This window comes from Salminus brasiliensis, chromosome 21, assembly GCF_030463535.1.
Source record: "Salminus brasiliensis chromosome 21, fSalBra1.hap2, whole genome shotgun sequence".
NCBI classification, from domain to species: domain Eukaryota; kingdom Metazoa; phylum Chordata; class Actinopteri; order Characiformes; family Bryconidae; genus Salminus; species Salminus brasiliensis.
The window spans coordinates 28,927,007-28,950,287 of NC_132898.1; the positions used below are offsets into that span (position 1 = coordinate 28,927,007).

Genomic DNA, 23,281 nt, shown 5'->3' on the forward strand with positions numbered 1-23,281 from the left:
AATGACGAATGAGCGTATACATTTTACATATATTGTCTGAGTGTTTATATATAATGTTGACGATGGTAAAATAGTGATAAAACCCAAAAATGAAGAAGAGGTCTTCTTTAGGGACTACATTGCTAAACTAGCAAAGATTGCTAGATTTTTACTAATTCAGTCATGTTTTACCTCAAAACCTCCCCAGTAACACCATGAAACAGTGTCTCAGGATACTGTAGCAGTTATATAGCATATATATATATAACTATTTATAGGCAGTGTGTTCAGGGAAATTAACATGTGCGTTGTTTTTCATAAACAATGGACAACATTTGCTCTAAATTCCAAATAACAATATTTGCTATTTAGAGAGTTTATTTATTTGCAGAAATGACAACTGCTCAAAAACAACTGCTCAAAAAATGCAAAGAAATGATTATAATAATTATAATTCAAATTTAAACAACACAGTACATTCAGAAATCATTATAATTAAATAACCTTGACTGCCAATCACAGCTCTAATGTCTTGGCAGGCTCTCCACTAGTCTTTCACGTTGCTGTTGGGACTTTAGGCCATTTATAGTCTGCAGATTCAACTAACTCAAATTAAGTGGTATTTTTTCCAGAGCTGTATGTATATATATATATATATATATATATATATATACACACACACACACACACACTGTATATATGGTATCCAATGTGGTTGCTATGGTGTAACGTAGCAAACCGCATGTCCAATCCAAAACCTGTAAACAAGACTTGGAAGCAAGTGCCAAACCACTCCAAATTACTTTGTTGACATTTTGATAACCGATAAATAAATAAATAAACCAATTTTCAGACAGGATGAGGGCTATAGCATCTTAGCACGTGCCTCTTACTAGGGACATGACATCAATCTCCCCATATTTCTGCACTGCCTCCTACGCACTGCTGTAGCACAGTTCAGCTCACTTGGAAGAAAGTGTGACCTGATCAGACTGTCTGAGTGACCCGACACATGTCCTCGGCCAGCTAGCGTCAGCGAGTTAGCCTTAAATCACCACCGAGACAGAGGGGGGAAGAAAAAGCAGACTAGCGAGTAGTAGAAGCAATTCTGCTGTTTGCTCTGTCTGTAATCAACTCGCTTACAAGTCCTCGGAATAAAAAGGGGGCCGGAGAGAAGAGAAAATCAATGCACCTGGCCAATTTTATTGTCAGTGCGATGCAATAAATACACGTACCTTCGCCCTCCGAGTCTTCCCACGGCCCCCCAGCTGAGGTAATTAGCAGCAGCCACGAGCCCACGAGCAGCTGCGGCGAGGAAAACTAAAACAAGAGGCAAAAAGGAAATTCACAGGAGTTATTCATGACAGCCTGCGCAATTATTACTGCTGTTATGGCCTACTCTGTGCCAATGATCAATCCAGGGGGTCTTTAAGCAAACGTTTAATGCAAACACAAGGTAACAAGGTCTACCTGCAGGAGAATTTCACTGATACTTCAAAATTACAGCATAGTTCAATGTTTGATATGCAAACAAAGTCTTCAGAGGGGTTTCAAGTGAAATGGTCAATTGTAGAAAAACACAGGCCTACTAACAGACTCTTAATAGTGGTGGCAAAAGTAATCGGACGTCTGACGATGGCCATTTTTTTATTTACGGTCCAAAACTACTAGTTTTTATATGCAGACATCCAATCAAGGTAAACCTCATTTCAGGGCGGTAGCACAAAGGACACCCCCCCCCCCCCCCCCCCCCAAAACCCCAACTGACCTGAACACACACACATAACTTAAATTACATACACATACACATACACACACACATATATATATATATATATATATATATATATATATATATATATATATATATATCTATATCAAGGTAAACCTCATTTCAGGGAGGTAGCACCAAGGACACCACCCCCCCCCCAACCCCAACAACTGACCCAGCCCCCCAAAACCACCCTGAACACACACACATATAGGTTATATAAATGATGTATACCTATTATTACATGATTAATTATTATAATTTTATATTATAATATTATATTTTTGTTACTATATTATTATTATTTTATTATGATGTATACCTATTATTACATCATTAATTATTATTTTATTATATTCTTAATCACAATTTTGGTAATTTTTTTGTCTAAACTGTATGTTTACACACTAGCAAGCAGCACAGCCAGTAGTGATGGGGTACTGAGAACGGACTTCTCGCACAAGGGCCTCTTCCTTGTAGGACTGAGCAGACCCTTTTATGCCGTTAGACTGGGCTCATTAGACTGCCGCTATATATATATATATATATATATATATATATATATATATATATATATATATATATACACATATATATATACATACATATACACACACACACACACACACACTATTGTTTGGCTACTGATTATATAATTGCTTGCTATACACACTATGATGTGTGTCAGTGTTTGCTTGGCAGAGTCAAGTGTTGCAGCCTAACGACTGAAACTACACTCTGAAGGACCTTAAATCTCCAGGACAGGTTTGGGCAGAGAAGTAATAACATCAAATGACCTTAATTTTTCAGCTGAAAACCACTCTTACGCACGATTAACTTAATTAAAGGGCCGGATTTTGCCATCACGACCTCAAATATTTCAGTGCATATCCACAGAACCTGACATGTCGCAGCAATTTTACATCGCCGGCCTCAAATGGCCACTTTATTAGAAACACACCTACCGTGAAACAACCTTTCAAGCGACATGATCCATCCAGGTGTGCAATTACAGGCTGTTTGGGCCTGTGGTTGAACATATACTGGGGAGGTGGCGGAGTGTTCTCAGCGCGAAAGCGGTGCTACGAGATGGGCCACAGTTTCTAACAAGGGCAGGGCGTTTCTAATAAAGTGGCCAGCGGGTGGGAAAACTCATCACCGCTGCTCATTTACCATTCCTCATCAACACTTGAACGGCACTCGGCGCTCTGGGGCAAGTTATTCTTAGGCCTTTACGAAGTGGGCGGAGCTTCCTTTCTAAGACAATTAAAGTTGAATTTAGGCTAGTTCCACTGAAAGGTAGATGAAATATTCACAAGCTACCACCTTAATGCTTCCCCGGTACACAGCTCTCCAATATGCAGAGCAGAAAAGCAACAAAGCAATACGACAGCGCTGAGCAACACTGTCCTTGGATGCACCCTCCTTTAGAAAGAGATGCTAATGCAAAAACGTAACCTTGGATTATTAGCTGGGGTTTTTTCCCCACTGCATTTGACTCTCCCTCCAAAAAAAAATCATTCTTCCACAGAGCTGGAGAACACAAAGCGATGCCAATGCATCAAAAAAAAAAAAAAAAAAAAAAAAAAAAAAAAAGCACAGATGCTGAAGGTCAGTATAATTTGGAGCCCGACATTAAGGCATGGCATTTATTATTACAACAAAGAGAAATGGCCACTAGCTTAAATTGAGGCCTAGGAATTAAGTCAGGGAATGATCCAGTGCAGGAAGGGACTTAATCAATTTGACAAATCTTAGCCTTGGAGGAACCACGTGTGAACATCCAAGAACCAGAGCTGCTGTTCTGTATTTGGAGTCCAGATAAGGACCAGAAAGGTGGTGGTGTTGTTTTTGGTTTTTTTTTGTTTTTTTGCAGAGACGGTCAGTTTTAATGGGGTTTCTGATAGGCTGCAAGTGGTGGCAAGGTGGGGTACATTTACATTTATGGCATTTAGCTGACGCTCTTATCCAGAGTGACTTCCAGGCTACTCGTATTACAGAGGTGGGCCAATGCAGTGTTAGGAGTCTTGCCCAAGGACTCTTATTGGTGTAGCGCAGCATAGCCACCCAGACCGGGAATCGAACCCCAGTCTCCTACATGGTGTGGTAGCTCAGTGGCAGGTAGTGGTGTTATCTTTTGCGCCACATCAATCATCCATGGGTAGCCATACAAGCCCTTGCAACTGCTTGGTTTGTTTACTGGGAAAAGTCAGGGGGGAACCCTCAGGGCCTTCTTGGCCTTCAGTTGAGGCCTAATGATTTCTGGGAACTAAACAATTAATATCTGTAACTGAACTGTCCTTTTTTATTCAAGAGGATCATGCCTGTATTCAAACTCTGCAAGTAATTTCTGCAAGTACCTTCTTTTAATCATCCCTGGTACACTATATGGACAAAAAGTATTGGGACACCTGCCCATTCATTATTTCATCCGAAATCAGGGGAGTTAATCTGTACCTGTTGGAGTCTAACTACTAGTCTCTACTGTCCCTGGACTCCCACCTCATCCTAAACGTATGGTAGAGAGCACCAACCAACACTCCAAAGAACATAGCAGTTCCACTGGGGGCGGGACTGGCATTAGGCAGCATGGTGCCAATAAGTCCATATTTATCTGCTCCAGAGAGTCCTATTCTATTGGCTAGCTATGAAAATATGTAAACCTGGAACTTTTCAATGAAAGCAGAACACCAGTGTTGTAAAACCCTAACCCTGGGCTTAATCCTTTTATCTCAGCCCATTCGATCAGTCATACCAGACAGACCCCATACAGCATCCGCCGTCCAGGCTGTGATGAAACGCTGGTCTTCGCTGTCCCTCTCCGGTCTTAAGAGGACGCATTCGAGTCAAGGCAAAAAATCCATTTATCATGACAATGTTGAAGAGAGGGGAAGAGAGGGGGAGCCAGCGGGGGCTTGAGGGAGATGAGCGCTGGCAATACAGCGGAGTGCCTGGCACCGGCGCGCTATTACCAGGCCTGTTCCAAGACCCGCGGGAAGCACAGGACCTGCTTTTACTTTTCTATCTCCTCGTCCCCCACCCTGCTCCCTCTCTCCCTCTATCTCTCTGTCTGCCCCGCTCTCTCTCGCTCTCTCCTCTACGGCTCAATCTCCCAAAGGTGACAACCGAACGAGCGGGAGGGTGACTGAGGGTGTCAGTAATTAAAAGAGCTGATTAAAGTGACGGAAAGAGGACAGAGCGAGAGAGAGAGCGCACGAGAGAGAAAGAGCGCGAGAGGAAGCAAGATAGGCAGAGAGAAAACCAAGGTGGCATAAATCGTAACACATCATCCAGCAAAAAAAAAAAGGGCAGAGAACTTGCCGAAAACAAGGACAAGGGGGATTTACAGCACGCCGATGGAGGTGTCCTAGTTTGATTGGGGAGGTGGGTGGAGGGGGAGGGGGAGGGGATGGGAGGGCAAAAATCAACAAATAATTGGACTTTTTCCGCTTTTCAGAGGTTTGAGAGCGAACGAGGCACACTAGAGTAGTCATTTGTATTCAGGTGGAAGAAAAGAAAAGAGGGAAGGGAGGCGAAAAAAAGAAAAACACAACTCCTGGGCCATTCAAATAAGCGGCGGAGAAGCACGTTGCCGAAGAAGCAGATCTGTTATTTTGTAAGTACTTTTCAAGGTTAGTATGTGGTAGAACATTATTGATTCTTGGCGAGATATTTGTACTTTGTGTGCAAGCCTACAGGCGATTACGCTTCAAAAAAACAAGCAACCTCTAGCCTGCCGCTCAGAGAGCTAAGCTCCGAAAAGAAGCCCTGTTCTGCCACTAAGCGTTCCTTTGGTAACATGCTTTTAATTTAGGCCTCGGGTAGCTCCGGGGAGATCACCACAAACAGGAGGATTTCTCCAGAAAAATTAATAAATAAAAAAGCCAACACACATCTCAACGCTGGCGGGGTGCTAAAGCCTTCCGAAAAAAAAAAAAAAACACGTTTAAAAATAATCAAATAAGTCGTGTCTAATTGGGGACTAAATGGATGTTTTAATGGCCCTGACACTGTGATTTTCACATCAGAATATGATGCAACACCACTTGGACACCAATTATTTATTTATTTGTGTATTTATTCTCCCAGTTCACGGCTTGTTAACGAAAAGGTCCTAAACTCAGAATGACAGCGCTAAATATTACGGAGCCAAGAAAGTGCTGCGTTCTTGTGGGTTGGAACAGGTCAGAAAGTTCCATAGGCAAAGTCAGGAGCAATCCCCAGCAACAGAAACGGGTAAAACATGGTTAAAAAAAAAAGGGTGTTTTGTAATGTGCTTCTGCTTTTTATAGGTTCATATGCCCAGACAGCCCTCAAAACTGACTTTTAAGAGGCCCTTTGGTATTGTTGAATAATGAGAGTTCAGTAAACGAAAGCGACAAACTTTTCAACCCCCTAAAACTGCCAGGTAGCGGTCATTACGTCCCCAAAATCCTTCACTCTAGTGTTGGGAGCACTGCATGCGACAGGGGATGAATACATACAGGCTGGTTATCTATTTCAAGCTTTCGATCCAAATTGGGAAGGAAATGGTTTATTAATTAACAGACATTAATAAAGTACTAGAGACCCAATCAGTACTCTATGCTCTATCAGAAAAGTGACTTGAGTAAAAGTAAGCTTCTTTAAGCTCCAGACTTAAGTGGAAGTACTAAAGTATTCAACATTTTCATACTTAAGCATTGCAAGTAGTTTAGTCTAAAAGTTTCTACTTAAGTACTGAAAGTAAAAGTACAGTACTGTGTTCTGTAGTTCTTACAGAAAGCAGTCAAAAGTTTGAGTATCAGTGTTTATATTATTTCAGATGCTCAGACTTAAGGACGGTCTAACTTTCTCTGGCTGTAGTAGAAGGACAGGACTGTAGAAGACAGAGTTCATGAACACAAGTCTTCAGTTAACTCTCTAAACAAACTCGCCCAAAAGAGAGAGAGCTGAACAGACCTGACTCAACCCGCCACATACAAGAGTTTCATCTGTAGAACCAGTGAGAAGAGCAGCTCAAACCCCTGAGCTTCACTCTCTGTAAACTCAACTACAGCTGAAAGAGCTCAGGCCATTCGGCACATACGAGTATTTGCAGGAGGTGAAAATGGAGGTGTTTCTTCTGGTGGTTCTTTGTCTTCCATTTAGAGATCAACTCACAGAGCTCTAGCATGAGGGTAATCAAACTCCGTGACGGCGCCATCTAGTGCTCTGGAGGTGATGATGTGGGTCTGAAATGATTCGTACCCTGTAGCTAGGGATGCACCGATCAGATAACGATACAGATACATAAACTTTGCATATCGGTCGATACCTGATACCAGTCCAATACCATTGTTGAATTAATAAACCACATACCTCACCATGTGGGAGAGACTTAAGGCATCAGGATTGACTTAAACATTACTTTACTGACTTTGTAAAACACAATTAACAACAATTAACAAATTAACAGATAGATATATTTGTAATTAATTGCTGTTTATTTGTCACTAAAAAATAAACAATGGTGCAGGAGCACCAGAGTCAAACTTAAAGAGTCAAAATAAACAGCTTCACTTTGTCAAACACATGATCAGTAATCAATCTTATTTGATCATTTTTAGCGTAATTCAAAATAAAATTGAGCAGCTAAACCTGAGAATAAATCAGTAACTTGGTCAAACATACAAGCAGCAAACATGTAAACATTTAGTGCAAACTTACACCAACCAATTAAAGTGAAAGGATCGGTTCAGCTAATTTTTATAAAGATCGGGACCGATATTCGATCCTAATATCAGATCGGGGCATCTCTAATTGTACAGAGTAACGATGCAGCACATCAAAAATGATCAAACTCATCCAAAATATGTAGTGAAGTAAAAGTGGAAGCAGGTGAAAAGAATAATACACAGATAATACACAGATACAGCACTTTAGTACTTAAGTACAGTAGAAGTAGTTCTACTTCCTTACTATACATCTCCGTAAGTAAATGAATAAATAAAATAATCAGTAAATGACACCTGTAATATATCTCTAGGCTCACTGGGAGTTTTAATACCTGCAAGCCAAAATAAAACAGCCCCTATCTGAATGTCTAGAAGGTGCAAAAGTGTCACGTTTTACTTGCTACGCATCCTGAAGCTAATACAGCATACTTGAGACAAACGACCGTGGTCATGAATCCTCAAGTCCATAGAATTTTATGCCTTCCACATTACTCAGGCCTCGAGTAAGGTCTGGAAAAGCCTTAGGTCTCGCTGAGATGTGAGACGTCACATAAAAACGGAGAGCTGGAGATAAAACCGAACGTGAGCGCTGTAATGAGCTCATCAATGCTATTAACATCCCCTTTCAAGCTTTCGACGGAATCAGAGAGACGAGGCGAGCGCGCGAAGACGCGATAAGAGTGGAGAATTCTGCCGCGTCAAGCCGGATGACCTTGATCAAAAAGCTCCATCAGAATGAGATAAGTCATGCCTTATTCAAGGCCCTTTACAGATGAGAGAGATGCCTTCGAGGAATGTAGAGGGCATGCGGTTCCATCGTTCACCTTGCTACGTGACTCAAGTACACACGGAACCGTCTTTGGGGGGGTGGGGGGGTGAGATCCGTAGACACGTCTTTATTTCCATTGATTCGACATCTAAAAGAATCAAAGTCGCCGTCCTTATCCTAGTCATGTGTGCCAACTGCACCAGCCTGCTCATCTTCTCACTGCTATCGGAGTAACATTTCTATTATCCGTGTCTGGAATCTTCAGATTGAAAAGAAACCAAAAGCAGAAGAGTCGAGAAACGCCAGGCAAGCAGAGTTTTGCCGGACCGCCATTGGCTGCATAGAATCGTCAATGGTGTTTCAACAATGGGGAGTCTGGAACCAAAATATCTGCTCGTATTTGTGAAAAAGGTTCTGTGGCCTAAAATGACCTCTGTTTTGTTCCACAGATCATTTCCTGTGACCCTGCCTGATAGGCCTTGTCCTCAGAGCTTTGAGATGTAGACCACCTGTTGAGATGTGAAGGGCCCAGGACCTCATGAACATGGCTTGTGACTAACGACGTGGAAGCGATGCAGGGTGAGGTTGGCAGCCGGTGTCGTGACACATCCTATCCCGCCGGACACATCCTATCCCCTCCATAGTCATCTTACAGTAGGACCATTTAGGACCCAATACGTAGGTCAGCCGATGTAGCTAACATGGTACTCGCTAGCCAGCCGAGCTGGTCCACTCCCTCCACTATATTAGCTATAATGCTATCATCAGTTGAGCCGATCCTTTGATTCCCTTCCCTTTGATTGTATTAGCTAGCCTAGCACGCTACTGGTTAGCCTGCCGAGCTCAACACCCCCACCCCCCCACCCCCTACCATTCACAGTGTGTTTTATTTAGTGGTGGTTGTTTTTTTATCGCTTTATTATTTTATTTGGATCCCAATTATCTGCTGATCTTGCACAAGGTTAGCTCGATACTGGATAGCAAGTGCACGATAGCTAGCTAGCTTTACCTGTTGGTTTTAGCTTTATATGCCAGCGTAGCAACAACAGTATTATATGGTTGGACTTGCTAATAAGTGATTCACATTTAATAAATAAAGGTAAACAGCAATTTCAACCAATGGAACAGTGGAGGGGACAGGATGATAGCACTGATAGCACTGCTAACACCATGTTCGCAACGCTAACACTGCAGTAGTGTTGCTGGGCAAGGCCGGCAGCTGGCGTGGTAGCAGTGCTAAAGCAGCAGCAGGGATGCTGGGCGAGGTTGGCAGCTGGCGCGACAATTATACGAACACCTCAGTAGCCATGCTAATGCCTCAGTAGCAATACTAATTCTGTTTAAACAATGTTAGCGCTGTGTTATCAATGCTAACGCCTCGGTAAAGATGTTAACGCTGCAGTAGCAAAGCTATTGTCGCTATAGCAATGCAAGCACCGTAGTGGCAACGATAATGCTATGGTAACGCTGCTTGGCGAGGCCGATGGCCAGCGCCGTAGCAATGCTAATGGTGCGGTAGGGATGCTGTGTGATGCTGACAGCTGCCACAGTAGCGATGTTAGGCGAGGCCAGCGGACAGCCTGCTAACAGCGCAGTAGCCAATGCAGCGGCGGTGATGCTTCAACACACATTAACACCACAGTATGTGTTCGCACCACTTAAAGGTGTGGATACCCAACCTCATCCTACCCAATATTACATCTCCTCTCAGCTGCAGGGACACTTCTCAGACCGTCAGTACCAGAAAATGTCTCTTCTAGGCAAATAAGAGGTCTCAACAAGGTCCGTCAGTCAGTTATTCAGGTCAAAAATAAATAAATAAAGCACAGAAACATTGAGATATTCCAGACTAGGCTGGTGCTGAACTGTTCCGACACCCTGTCAACCCACATAGCGGAGTTTAGAGACTGCTGGTCTGATTGGTCTGAATTGAGAAGCGCCATAGCACATCTCTTTTTTTTCCCCCTGAAGATATTCGTGTAGTCCAACAAAAACACCATGAAATTTCCACCACAGTCATCCTGCTTCCCCTCCTTGGAGATTCTCTAGGCATCAGGACCAAACGAACGTGTTCTTCAGCAAAACACAGCACATATTTACCAGAGGCTAACCCTCTTAAACGCTAGTCTTTCAGCAGACGCATGCATATGATGAGACACCCTACGCTTGCGTCTACATCTACATTCAAAGCAGCAGATGGAAACCCTTCTGGCAAACAAGTTCTACATGCCTAACTTGAACCTTGAAGTACAGCAATGTTTAAAACACAAGCCTTCCCCAGGAACGTCTGTTTAGAGGCAATTATTGAGCCTATGGCTTGATTCCAGTTCAAAGTAGAAGAGGAAAAGAAACCAACACACGCTTCCCCCACACCCTTCCACCATATAAACAAGCTTCTATTTTCGAAGCTGACAGAGTTTCACAGTCTTCACATATTTCAAGAGTTCCTAAAGACACCTTCTATATCTGTAGCAGGACTTAATGGGGAGCTAGTCTTGTCGGGCCTAAACATGATAATGGTACACGGCCCAACCTAGGCCCTCAGCACAACACGGGCCACCCCAAGTACAAACCCTTCGATTCAATTTTCAATTCAATTCAATTTAATTTCTAATGTTGCCACAAACAGCTTTACAGAGATCCGGGTCCGAGCGAGCGGCAACCGTGGCAAGCAAACACTCCCTCGGGTCGAGAGGAAGAAACCTTGACTCAAAAGTGGTTGGTGTGGCGCAACAGATAACACCACTATTAGCCAGTGAGCTACCACAGCATGTGGGAGACTGGGGTTCAATTCCCGGTCTGGGTGACTATGCTACGCTACACCAGTAAGAGTCCTTGGGCAAGACTCCTAAAACTACATTGGCCCACCTCTGTAATACCAGTAACCTTGTAAGTCGCTCTGGATAAGAGCGTCAGCTAAAGCCATGAATGTAAATGTAAAAGGGGAACCCATCCTCCTCAGGTCGACACCGGATCATAAGAAGAAAAAGCAAAATCTAGAGGATTTATCCAGTGCAGACACAGACTCTGTGGATGGAGCCGAGGGCTAAGCATGTCCTGGGCAGTCCAATACACCTCGTGTCCAATGACCGCCGATGTCCTGCTCACTCATGCAGAACGAAATGCAATAAAACCCTCAACCCAATTTGGTCCGAGCACCTTTACATAATAATTTAATTAATGTATTAATAATATAATTGGTGCCCCCCCCCCCCCCCCCCTCGTTCCCTCCGCTGTTACCAAATAAGTAATGGGAACATGTTAAGGAATTTAATTAGACAGGCTCCATTGCATTTATTGCCTGCGGTTCCGTTCTTGACGTGATATACAGAAATGTGGCATTTGCAAAGGCTGATATCTCTAATCATTGCTCAGTGTGGCATGCACCCCCACCAGCTACAAGAGATAACGCACAAAATATGATAATATATCAACTCCCCACTGTTCCTTTCCGAAGAGGAAAGGCTGGGCAAAGGCATGCAATCCATTGGAAACAAACCCAAAGCCACAAAACAGAGAACGAGGCCTGAGAAACTTTCCATGCCTAGAGATGTTTTTTTGAAAATGGCTTGCTTTTTACTTTTTCAATATATAAATATATTTTTATTTGATAGATATTGACTAAATCTGATGCACAGCGTCGTCTACTGTTGCGTTTGTATGCCCACGTCTCTCAAATTAAATCAGGTTTTATGGCTTTCTTTCTTTTTTTGTGGTTTTTTTAATAATTAATTTCTATTTTTTTAATTTTTTACAATTTAAAATGCCACTTACCCAATTCTCATTCATGTCAACACCCCCATCACAAGCAATGCTTCCAACACTAGAAGTCTCTTTCCGAACTGTCGCTAAGGCAGCATCGCTACATTGCCAGAACACTTGGAGGAAAGTGCAGCTCCCCAGCTCCGATACAACAGCTAACAGCTACCAGACGCCTGTGCTGACCAACATACCACTAGGAGTGATGTGGGGAGGAATAACCATCAACCCACCCCTGAGAAAGTAAGGCCAATTGTGCTCACTCTGACTCTGGCTGCTGATGGCGAGCAGCATGACCCAGGATAGTGGCAGTGCCTTAGTCCACTGGAACACTCGGAGCCCTGCTATTTATGCATAATCAATTACAATCCAGGACGTCTGGAAGGCTGGTGTTTGTACTCGGCCCTGGCCTCACACAGCAGGTAAAGTAGCCCAAATCCGATTTTCTTACCCAATCCAAGGTTTTTTACACTGTTGAGTTTTTACTTTTTGACCTATATCCAACATTCATTTGAACAGTTCACAGTCCTAAAATGACCTGGATGCACAAAAGAACAAAGCTTTACGTGAGGTCTCGGGTTCACCTTGGCCGGTTAGCGTGCCGGACATTATTGTGTGAGTAAGTGGTCTAAATGTTAATTACAGTAACATCCTGACAAATGTGCCACTGATAAGCACTGTGGTTGGTGTGGAGCAACAGATGTGGTTGGTGTGGCGCAACAGATAACACCGCTACCTGCCACTGAGCTACCTCATCATGTGGGAGACTGGGGTTCGATTCCCGGTCTGGGTGACTATGCTGTGCTACACCAATAAGAGTCAGTGGGCAAGACTCCTAACACTACACTGACCCACCTCTGTAATACGAGTTACCTTGTAAGTCGCTCTGGATAAAAGCGTCTGCTAAAATGCCATAAATGTAAATGTAAATAAGCATTTCTTATATTTATATAATGTAGCTTCTACTCTGTATATACTGGTATGGGATTAGTACTTGGTATTGGTTGACGCCCTGAATTCTGATATTGGATTTGGTTTGGGTGAGAGGAAGTGGGATCAGTGTATCTCTCAGGAAAACTCAGATAGGGAGCGACAGCCGCCCTAACAGTCAGATGTCACAGGAGATCCCTGGCGGGAAGTTGGAGTATTGCTGCTGGCCCTCTGGAATAAGGCATGCTCCAACGCAAGTGCACATGTTAAAAGAAAACACACACACACACACACACACACACACACTCTCTCTCTGAAGACATACTTCAGATATTGGCAAAACAAAAAATGACGATCGCATGCAAAAGGCACAGATGCTGCTAAGCTGAAAATGCGATCCTGTGGTCCTGTGGTGTGGTTTTCCTGGCTGGATAACAGTGCCGCACGTATCCGGTAAATTCGGAGCAGTTGTGTCTGGTTTAAAGGATTGGACGATAGTCTTTCATGTCCCCTGGCATACGGACAAGCTGAGGCTGTGGACAGCCATCGTTTTCCAACATGTGCTCTAGTCCCAGAAGACTCGCTAATCCATTTCAGTGTGACCATCAGATAGTAACCACTGACAGTAGAGAAGTCATTCTCTCTCTCTCTCTGGATCTCTCTCTCCCCAGCCATCCACTCTTGTGTACAATGAAGGCAGAAGGTAGAGGAGCGTCCAGTTTGTTGACATGACTGGGGGACTGGAGGGCTTTGTATTGAATAGGATTAGCGGGAAATAAACGAGAGTTGGTCAGCGGGCAGATGAGGCCGAGCGACTCGCCTTTGTAGCTTTGCCATTGACACTACCATCCACTCTGCCTCACGCTGAGATGGCATCATCACACACACACACACATACACACTCAAGCGCACACACCCCGGCAAGCCACGGCCTACTGAATGGTCCGTTTCAATGTCAGCGATGACTCACACAGGTCCGGTAACAGTAAATGACCTATAAGTATAAACCTACCTGATCGGTGATAATATCAAGGAATTGCTGTAACCGAAGGCTGGTCACGAAGGCTCATTTCGTAATGCATGCTATCGCTAAGGAGGAATTTGCAGCCTACACAAGTACAGACGCAGGAGATTTATTACCTGGGATGTTAGATGGGCTTCTCGACAGCAGCTGTGAGCTGCAGCGATGAAAACAAAACCTAAATCTTTGTAGAAATCCCTCAGTCCCACAGTAGCCCTGTCATACACCGATGGCGGTTACTGTAAAATGGAGACCGCTTTCCTCATCATTGCGAGGCACAAATCAACATGGATGTACATATCCCCACAAAACACATGGGGATAAGCAAAGCGGGAAGGTTTTGATATGAAAGCCCTACCCCTGCCTGCTCGCCATCCTCCGCTGCCGACCTCTTGACCCTATGCCTCTGGAGGCAAGCTGCAGCTCAAGCTGCCGAGCGCTAAGCTTAACCTCCTTTGGGCCCAGAACAGAGGCGCAGGATCCGAACAGCCGTACCATGCTATACACTGCTCCGTTCGTTTCCCTCAGAGAGCCCTCCTACCCCTGAATACACTTAACCACTCGAGTTCTGGGCAAGGAAAGGCAGTAGGACGAGTAAATCTCATGATACTGACAAACACATCTGGTTGCCTATTCCAGCTTTCCTACTGGTTGCATGTTTGCGTCAATTTTTTTGGTGCTCATCAATGACGAACTCTGGAGCAATGGAGATTTTTAGCACTAAGCCGTTATCAGTAGCTATAGTGAATCACCATAACGAGACTAATGCTAATTACCATCACATATGTAGAGGGAAGAGCCGATTGTGCTCTCTCTGACTCTGGATGCTGATGGCAAAGCAGCATTGCTCGGGATTCAAACTTGCAACCCTCCTCCAGCCATACTGGTGGCACAATAGAGTTTGTGCAAGCAATGCTGCACAGTGGAATAGTGCTCCTCCCTCTAGATTCAGAGTCATAAGATCAAGGAATTACTGTAACCGAAGGCTGGTCACGAAGGCTCATTTCGTAATGCATGCTATCGCTAAGGAGGAATTTGCAGCCTAGACAGGAGAGTGATTCGTCAAAGCGTGGGCGATGTTTGAGGTTTAATGAGGTTTAAATACTTTATTTGGTTTGACAGACAGTTTAATTACCATCACATATGTATCTCAAACCAAGAAAGCTTTCAGAGAGAACTGCTCATAAGCTGGTAGATCCCCATATAACTGCCAAGAACCTGGATTAACAGTTTAGCTGAATCTAGAGGGTGGAGCACTATTCCACTGTGCAGCATTGCTTGAACAAACTCCATGGAAGAGTCATAATTACAAATTACCTTAACTGTGACCTTGTCACTCAGCGGTCTATTGTGCCACCAGCATGGCCAGAGGAGGGTTGCAAGTTCGAATCCCGAACAATGCCGCTTTGCCATCAGCGTCCAGAGTCAGAGAGAGCACAATCGGCTATTCTCCCTCCAAGTCGGTAGATGCTGCTGTCTTTTAAAGTGATGTTGGCCAGGAGAGGCGTCTGTTAGCTGGTGTGGCGTAGCTGGGGGTAGCAAGGAAACGATGCAAGGAAAGGCTGGCAGCAAGTGTAACAGTGGTCCTAACACCACAAAAGCGATGCTGGGCAAGGCCGGTGGGCTAGCAGGGCTAGCGCTGCGGTAATGATGCACCGCAAGACAAGCAGCTGGCGCTGTAGCAATGCTAACACCATGGTAGCGATGCTGGTCAACCAGCAGTTGGTGCAATAGGGATGCTAAAGGTACCTCTTTCTTTTACAATAATATTTCAAGCAAGGAGACTCAACCTCAGCTTTCCTAAGATACCATCTCCTCTCAGCTGCACAGCTTTGTGGGAAACGAAGTCCTCAAATCATCAGTACGAGAAACCGTCTCTTCTAGGAAAACGAGGCAGTTCTTGTGGATACGTGTTAACAAGGTCTGTCGGTCAGTCAGTGCCTCACTCACCCTTATCTCAGCAGTGGTCACTTAAATGATGGTCCCTTCCCAGGTAAAACCAGGCCAGCTGAAATAGGGCTTAACACTGAGCACGTTGCCTTTCCACCGTTTTCTTTGTCATCTCGACACACATGTACACACACACGACCCATTGACTGCAGCAGTCAGAAAGGAAGCAGCGCGCTGGCCGCTCACCTTTAAAGGTCAAGGCAAAAAGCCCTTCTCACGGACTCTCTCTGAACAGGAGTCAGGGGTGAGCGGAGTGGGCTCTTTGGGGAGAAGAAGCTTTAAAATAGCGATTGAGGTTTGAGGGAGGGAGACCTGTGGTTTACATCCCGTTGAGTTTGGGCTCAAACGTCCTTAAAAAGAGGCTTTTAGAACAAGGTGTCTCGGCCTGAACACGAAACACAAATCACTGATGCTTGGGTACGGGGGGATGGGGGGGTCGAGTGGTCGGCAACAGGAAACCTGACTACAAAAACAAAGGAAGCTGGTTAGTGGTTTCAGGATGCTGGCACGAGTCACATCCAGTAGGAGGCGCTGAGGCGGGATGAAGACCTGAGCTGAGTGGTGCACCGTTCTATTGTGCAGCACTGCTTGGAATAGTCACTTAAATTATAGCACTTACCCCGGCAACATTTGATTATCCTAATCTACACCTAAACCTAATCCTAACCTGCACCTTAATCCACACCATAATCTACACCTAAACCTAATCCTAACCTGCACCTTAATCCACACCATAATCTACACCTAAACCTAATCCTAACCTGCACCATAATCCACACCATAATCTACACCTAAACCTAATCCTAACCTGCACCTTAATCCACTCCTTAACCTACACCTAAACCTAACCTACACCTTAATCCACACCTAAATCTAATCCTAACCTACACCTTAATCTACAACCTAAACATAATCCTAACCTAACCTTAATTTACACCTAACCTTAATTTACACCTCAATCTATACCTAAACTTAACCTTAATTTACACCTCAATCTACACCTAAATCTAACACTTACACCTTAATCCACACCTAAACCTAATCTTATCCTACACCATAATCTAATCCTAAAATACACCTAGACCTAAGCTCAATCTACACCTAAACCTAACCTCAATCTACACCTAAACCTAACCTCAATCTATACCTAAACCGAACCTCAATCTACTCCTAAACCTAGCCTCAATCTACACCTAAATCTAACCTCAATCTATACCTAAATCTAACCTCAATCTACACCTAAACCTAACCTTAATCTACACATTAATCTACACCTAAACCTAACCTCAATCGACACCTAAACCTAACCTCAATCGACACCTAAACCTAACCTCAATCGACACATTAATCTACACCTAAACCTCAATCTACACTTTAATCTACACCTAAACCTCAATCTACACTTTAATTGTCCACCTAAATCTAAATCAGATTTTCTTAACACGTCCATGTGGGGCCTGTATGGGTAGCCCAGGACTGTACCCTGCACATGCGGCCTGGATGGGATGTCAGTTACAACCGATGTCTTTTGTCCCTTTTTAACACCAGAACCGACATTAACAAAGTTCTTAATGCTAATTCTGAGCCCCTGATTGGATACAGAGTGTAAATCAAGTGGAAATGGAAATTCACTACATAGCTAATTAAGCAATTACGTACCGAACTGCGTACTTACGTTTAAATAGCATAGCTAAACCACAACAATAACTCCAGGCTTCTAAGGGCTAATTAAGGTTCTGCATAAAACCCCTCTCTCTGTATCACTCCCGCTCTCCCCATGCGGCCCATTCATAACCTACTGCAGTTCAAAATGCAGGTGTTTATCCTAGTCAACTGTAGCGCTCCTGTACGGCACCTAGATGTTGAATGGCGGCCTGCGGCGTGAGCCCCCCATACAGAGCAGAATCCCTTTCAGCAATGCCTCTGAATGAGTCACAGCCATAGAAACGTTTTCACCTGCTCCATATCTAGCCGTCTAACCCGGCGTATCTGTAATTCAGCGTCGGAGGGGAAGAGACGGCCGGCCGCGCACCGCCGTAAAAAACGGGGCAATTTCTACCCAGAGTGTGGAACGCCATCTCACACGGTGGTTTTCACAGCTGGAGCGAGCTCGTGACGGACAGGGGCCGGTGCGGAAAAAAATACACACAGCTTCGCCCCGCCAGCAACATCCAGTGGCAAGGGGAAACACACGCAGGACCCGGGCTATTCAATAATACATGAAGCAAAGAGAATCAAATCAATTAGGTATTGCCGTGGTATGAATAAATGCTGCATAATTGATGGCGGCTCTCCTGCATTATGCATCTCTGTCGGCGGATCTCCGTGTACAGTTATGAGGTGTGGAGCATGGAAAATGCCACTGCGCGAATCAAGCGGCGTCAACACGCGCGCAGTGAATGGAGGCTCGAGCTTAAGCCTACAGGGCACTGTTTCAATGAAAGGGGTGTAAAGGGTACAGTTCCGATGCCAAATAGTGCCGTTAACCCAAATGTCACTGTTTAGGCATTGAATTCCTCAGTTTTGCATAGAAGCTACAAAGGCTAATGTAGCTAATAAGCAATGGATGCCAAAACACTACTGATTAGCATCGTGCTAAGAGCAAAAATCATCACACGCCGACCTCAAAACCCATCGGACTGTTAATAAAACCTTAATCTACACCTAAACCTAATCTTATCTTAATGTTAGCCTGCACCCTAATCTACATTATAAACCTAATCTTAACTTAACTTGAGCCTACACCCTAATCTACACCTAAACCTAATCTTAATTTAACTTTAGCCTACACCTTAATCTACACCTAAATCTAATCTTAATTTAACTTTAGCCTACACCTTAATCTACACCTAAATCTAATCTTAACTTTAGCCTACACCTTAATCTACACCATAAATCTAATCTTAATTTAACTTTAGCCTACACCTTAATCTACACCTAAATCTAATCTTAATTTAACTTTAGCCTACACCTTAATCTACACCTAATCTTAATTCAACTTTAGCCTACACCCTAATCTACACCATAAATCTAATCTTAATTTAACTTTAGCCTACACCTTAATCTACACCATAAACCTAATCTTAGCTTAACTTGAGCCTACACCTTAATCTACAGCTAAACCTAATCTTAATTTAACGTTAGCCTACACCTTAATCTACAGCTAAACCTAATCTTAATTCAACTTTAGCCTACACCCTAATCTACACCATAAATCTAATCTTAATTTAACTTTAGCCTACACCTTAATCTACACCATAAACCTAATCTTATCTTAACTTGAGCCTACACCTTAATCTACACCATAAACCTAATCTTATCTTAACTTGAGCCTACACCTTAATCTACACCATAAACCTAATCTTAACTTAACTTTAGCCTACACCTTAATCTACACCTAAACCTAATCTTAATTTAACTTTAGCCTACACCTTAATCTACAGCTAAACCTAATCTTAACTTAACTTGAGCCTACACCCTAATTGACACCTAAACCTAATCTTAATCTACACCTAAACCTAATCTTATCTTAACTTTAGCCTACATCTTAATCTACACCATAAACCTAATCTTAATTTAACTTTAGCCTACACCTTAATCTACAGCTAAACCTAATCTTAATTCAACTTTAGCCTACACCTTAATCTACACCTAAACCTAATCTTAACTTCAGCCTACACCTTAATCTACACCATAAATCTAATCTTAATTTAACTTTAGCCTACACCTTAATCTACACCATAAATCTAATCTTAATTTAACTTTAGCCTACACCTTAATCTACACCATAAATCTAATCTTAATTTAACTTTAGCCTACACCTTAATCTACACCTAAATCTAATCTTAACTTTAGCCTACACCTTAATCTACACCATAAATCTAATCTTAATTTAACTTTAGCCTACACCTTAATCTACACCTAAACCTAATCTTAACTTCAGCCTACACCTTAATCTACACCATAAATCTAATCTTAATTTAACTTTAGCCTACACCTTAATCTACACCATAAATCTAATCTTAATTTAACTTTAGCCTACACCCTAATCTACATCTAAACCTAATCTTAATCAGGTCTAGTTGAGGAGCGTGTGATCATGTAGGCACAGTGCTAATACGTAGGGCATTAGCTTCCACTGCTTGCTAGCTATATGTAGATCAGCTTCATCTGGGAGTATTGTGTGTAATATGTGTAATAATAATTGATATTATTATTAATAACAGCAGTACTTTGCTGAAGCTAGCATTCCGGCCTATAATAAAGTATGTGTGCATAATGCTAATCACTGGAGCATTAGCCTGCACTGCTTCCTAGCTATATGAACACTGTAGCTTCGATGCACAACCACAGAAGCAAAGTTCCAAAGTTCAGACACCAAACATGCCTTGGATGATTAATGACATTTGGTGCAGGAAGGAAAATGTGAAAATATGTAAATTTGTCATCAGACCACTTCTTTAATTTAGACGACAGGAATATTAAATAAATGGGGGGGGGGATGCAGCGTGAAGGGAACGTGTCCAGAGCCGAATGATGCCTTCTGAACAGCAGGGAGGGTAGAAAGGAGATGGCCTTCTCAGTGTGCGAGTGAGCGAGCAAGGTTTCTGAAGCACTTCTCTCTCTCTCTTTTTTAAAGGGAGACTAGACAGATGGCAGACATTAAAAGGAGGAGCCATGTGACATCTCTCAACAGCACCACTGAGACAGAGATAATTAAAATATATTTAATCAAGTTACTCTAATTAAAAATGCAGATGGACACACACCCCGCCGCCCTCCAGTCTCAACTGCCCACCTTTGGTAAAACTTACATAAACTGAGCTGCCGGTTTATTAGGTAACCTGTATTTACATCATTGGCCAATTATCAGAAACGCTTGCGCTCTGTAAGTGCACACCTGCACATACCATGAGGGCAAATTGTACGCACCAACTGATGGGATGCGGTCAGTAATTATATGCTTATGTGCACTTATTACACAATGTGCCGTACACTATGCAGACTAGGTGTCTGTGGGGAGCCTTCAGAAGCTTCAGATGAAATCATCACGCTTATTGGATTTAAACTCTTCAAGCATACGCAAACCTCTTATGTTTGATTTGATACTACTGATGTGTTTATTTTATAATTATGACTTACATATCTCGTAGCGACAACATACTGAAGATTTTTGTTTGTTTTTTGCTTTTTAGCAATACGCCTCCATACGATGGGGTAAGGGTAAGTTGTTACACTGTGTTGAAACTAACCCCCCGGTGTGGAGGCTGCACTTTAGCCTGGCTAGATCTCACTGTGAGTTGTTTACATACTTCATGGTACTTCAATGGTGCTATATTGCAATATAATGCTATAATATATAATTGCTATAATGCAATAATGGTGCTATATATATGTGTGTGTATATATATATATATATATATATATATATATATATATATATATATATATATATATATATATACACACACACACACACACACACACATACATACATACAGTTTTTAGTCAGCCACTGATTGTTCTCCTGCTTAGAAACATGAGCGATGTCTGTAATTTCCATCAAAGGTACACTTCAACTATGAGAGACATACTTATTTTCCACCATAATTTACATATTAATCCTTTATAAAAAAATAATAAATCCTACAATGTGATTTCCTGCATTTGTTTTTCTCATTTTGTCTCTCATATTTGAAGTGTACCTATGATGAAAATTGTGGTTGGTGTGGCGCAACAGATAACACCACTACCTGCCACTGAGCTACCACACCATGTGGGAGACTGGGGTTCGATTCCCAGTCTGGGTGACTATGCTGCGCTACACCAATAAGGGTCCTTGGTCAAGACTCCTAACACTCCATTGGCCCACTGCTGTAATACCAGTAACCATGTAAGTCGCTCTGGATAAGAGCGTCAGCTGAATGCAGTAAATGTAAATGTAAAACTACAGACCTCTCTCATCTTGCTAAGTAGGAGAACTTACACAATCAGTGGCTGACTACATACTTTTTGGCCCCACTGTAAATACACAATAATAAAATAATTAATGTAATAAAGTTACTTTTATTAGTGAATAATGTTGCAGACAACGCTATAACAATACAGGAATATTGCTGAAATGAGGATTAACGCAAACCTTCTTCACTTCATAAAATATCCCAGGTACATTTCTCCAGATTTTCCATGAGCTCAAGAATTTCTCAAGTATGGAGGTGCTCGAGGAGGCATTTGGTTCTGATGTGCATAGCACAGATACCTCAGATCATTCAAGTCTGTGGCAGACCTCAATCAAATCCAGTCAAAACCTCCAGTCAAAGCAATGTTTTATAATGTGTTTTAACATGAACTAGAAAATCCAATCTGAAGTGTCCTCTCATGTGGAAGCCTCGCTCATTTCAAAGCTTTCAGGGAAATACCGGACATAGCAGGGTCACAATTTCAGCGCTTTTAATTCATTAAATAAATAAATAAACTACTAAAATAATAAGAAGAACAATAATAATAAAATATTTGCATAGCATAGGCTAGGCCACGTCATGCCACAAATGCGCTGAGGGAGGAAAAGTGGTCTCCTAGTGATTACTTTAACATTACCATTAATGGCAACTAAATAAATCCCACTGAGCTCCTGGAATAACTATAGCATTCATAATATGGGTATTGTTCAAGCCTGGGTAGTACGGCTGCCTGGCAGCTATGTTCATACAATTTCACACAGCTGTGACTATTCACTCATTTCTGTATCTGCGCAGTAAAAATGCCTGTGTAACTGCAGCACTCTAATAGCACAGTGGACTAATGGAGTCTTTGTAGGCTTTGTAGCCGAGTGAGAACGTTCACCTTGAGGTTACAATCAAACAACCTCAGCTAGTTCTGATCCGTACGGACTTTTATTAATATCTCATATCCAGCTTGTTCTCAGTATGCTGCCATAGCTTCTATCAGCAGGTGAACTGTGATCCTGTGCTGACTGGCTGGCTGGCGGACCACGTTCCTGTAGAGGGTCTTATTTCCCAGTTGAACTCATCACTCGTTAATAAAACCACTGACCTGCCAGTTTACACGCTCATACCCCGTACCTCCACAAACCTGCCATTTTTACAGAAACACCTACCATGGAGGTGCACTTACATACCATAGGCTGAAGGCCAGTTCATCAGCCCCCTTCTGTAAAGGGTTGCCACCAGTCCTGGACCTCCCGGGATCCCCAATAATAAGAGCGGGACTTATTAGTAACTAGTAAGTTGATTGGCTCTTTTTGTCGAAGGGCGGGACTTCTTACTAAGTAGCAAGATGATTGGCTATTTGTGTTGAAGGGTTGGACTTATTAGTAACTAGTAAGTTGACTGGCTCTTTTTGTTGAAGGGCGGGACTTATTAGTAACTAGTAAGTTGACTGGCTCT

The 23,281-nt window shown here is 42.8% G+C and overlaps 1 protein-coding gene across 3 annotated transcripts in view; it reads right to left on the bottom strand.

Annotated features, from left to right (window-relative positions):
* LOC140543092 (bis(5'-adenosyl)-triphosphatase) overlaps positions 1 to 23,281 on the bottom strand; it is a 362,414-nt gene that overhangs the window by 335,542 nt on the left and 3,591 nt on the right. For all 3 annotated transcript variants that reach the window (XM_072666108.1, XM_072666107.1, XM_072666109.1), the window contains one exon: positions 1,215 to 1,299. The gene's annotated coding sequence lies outside the window, so the exon portion shown is untranslated. The remainder of the gene's footprint in view (positions 1 to 1,214; positions 1,300 to 23,281) is intronic.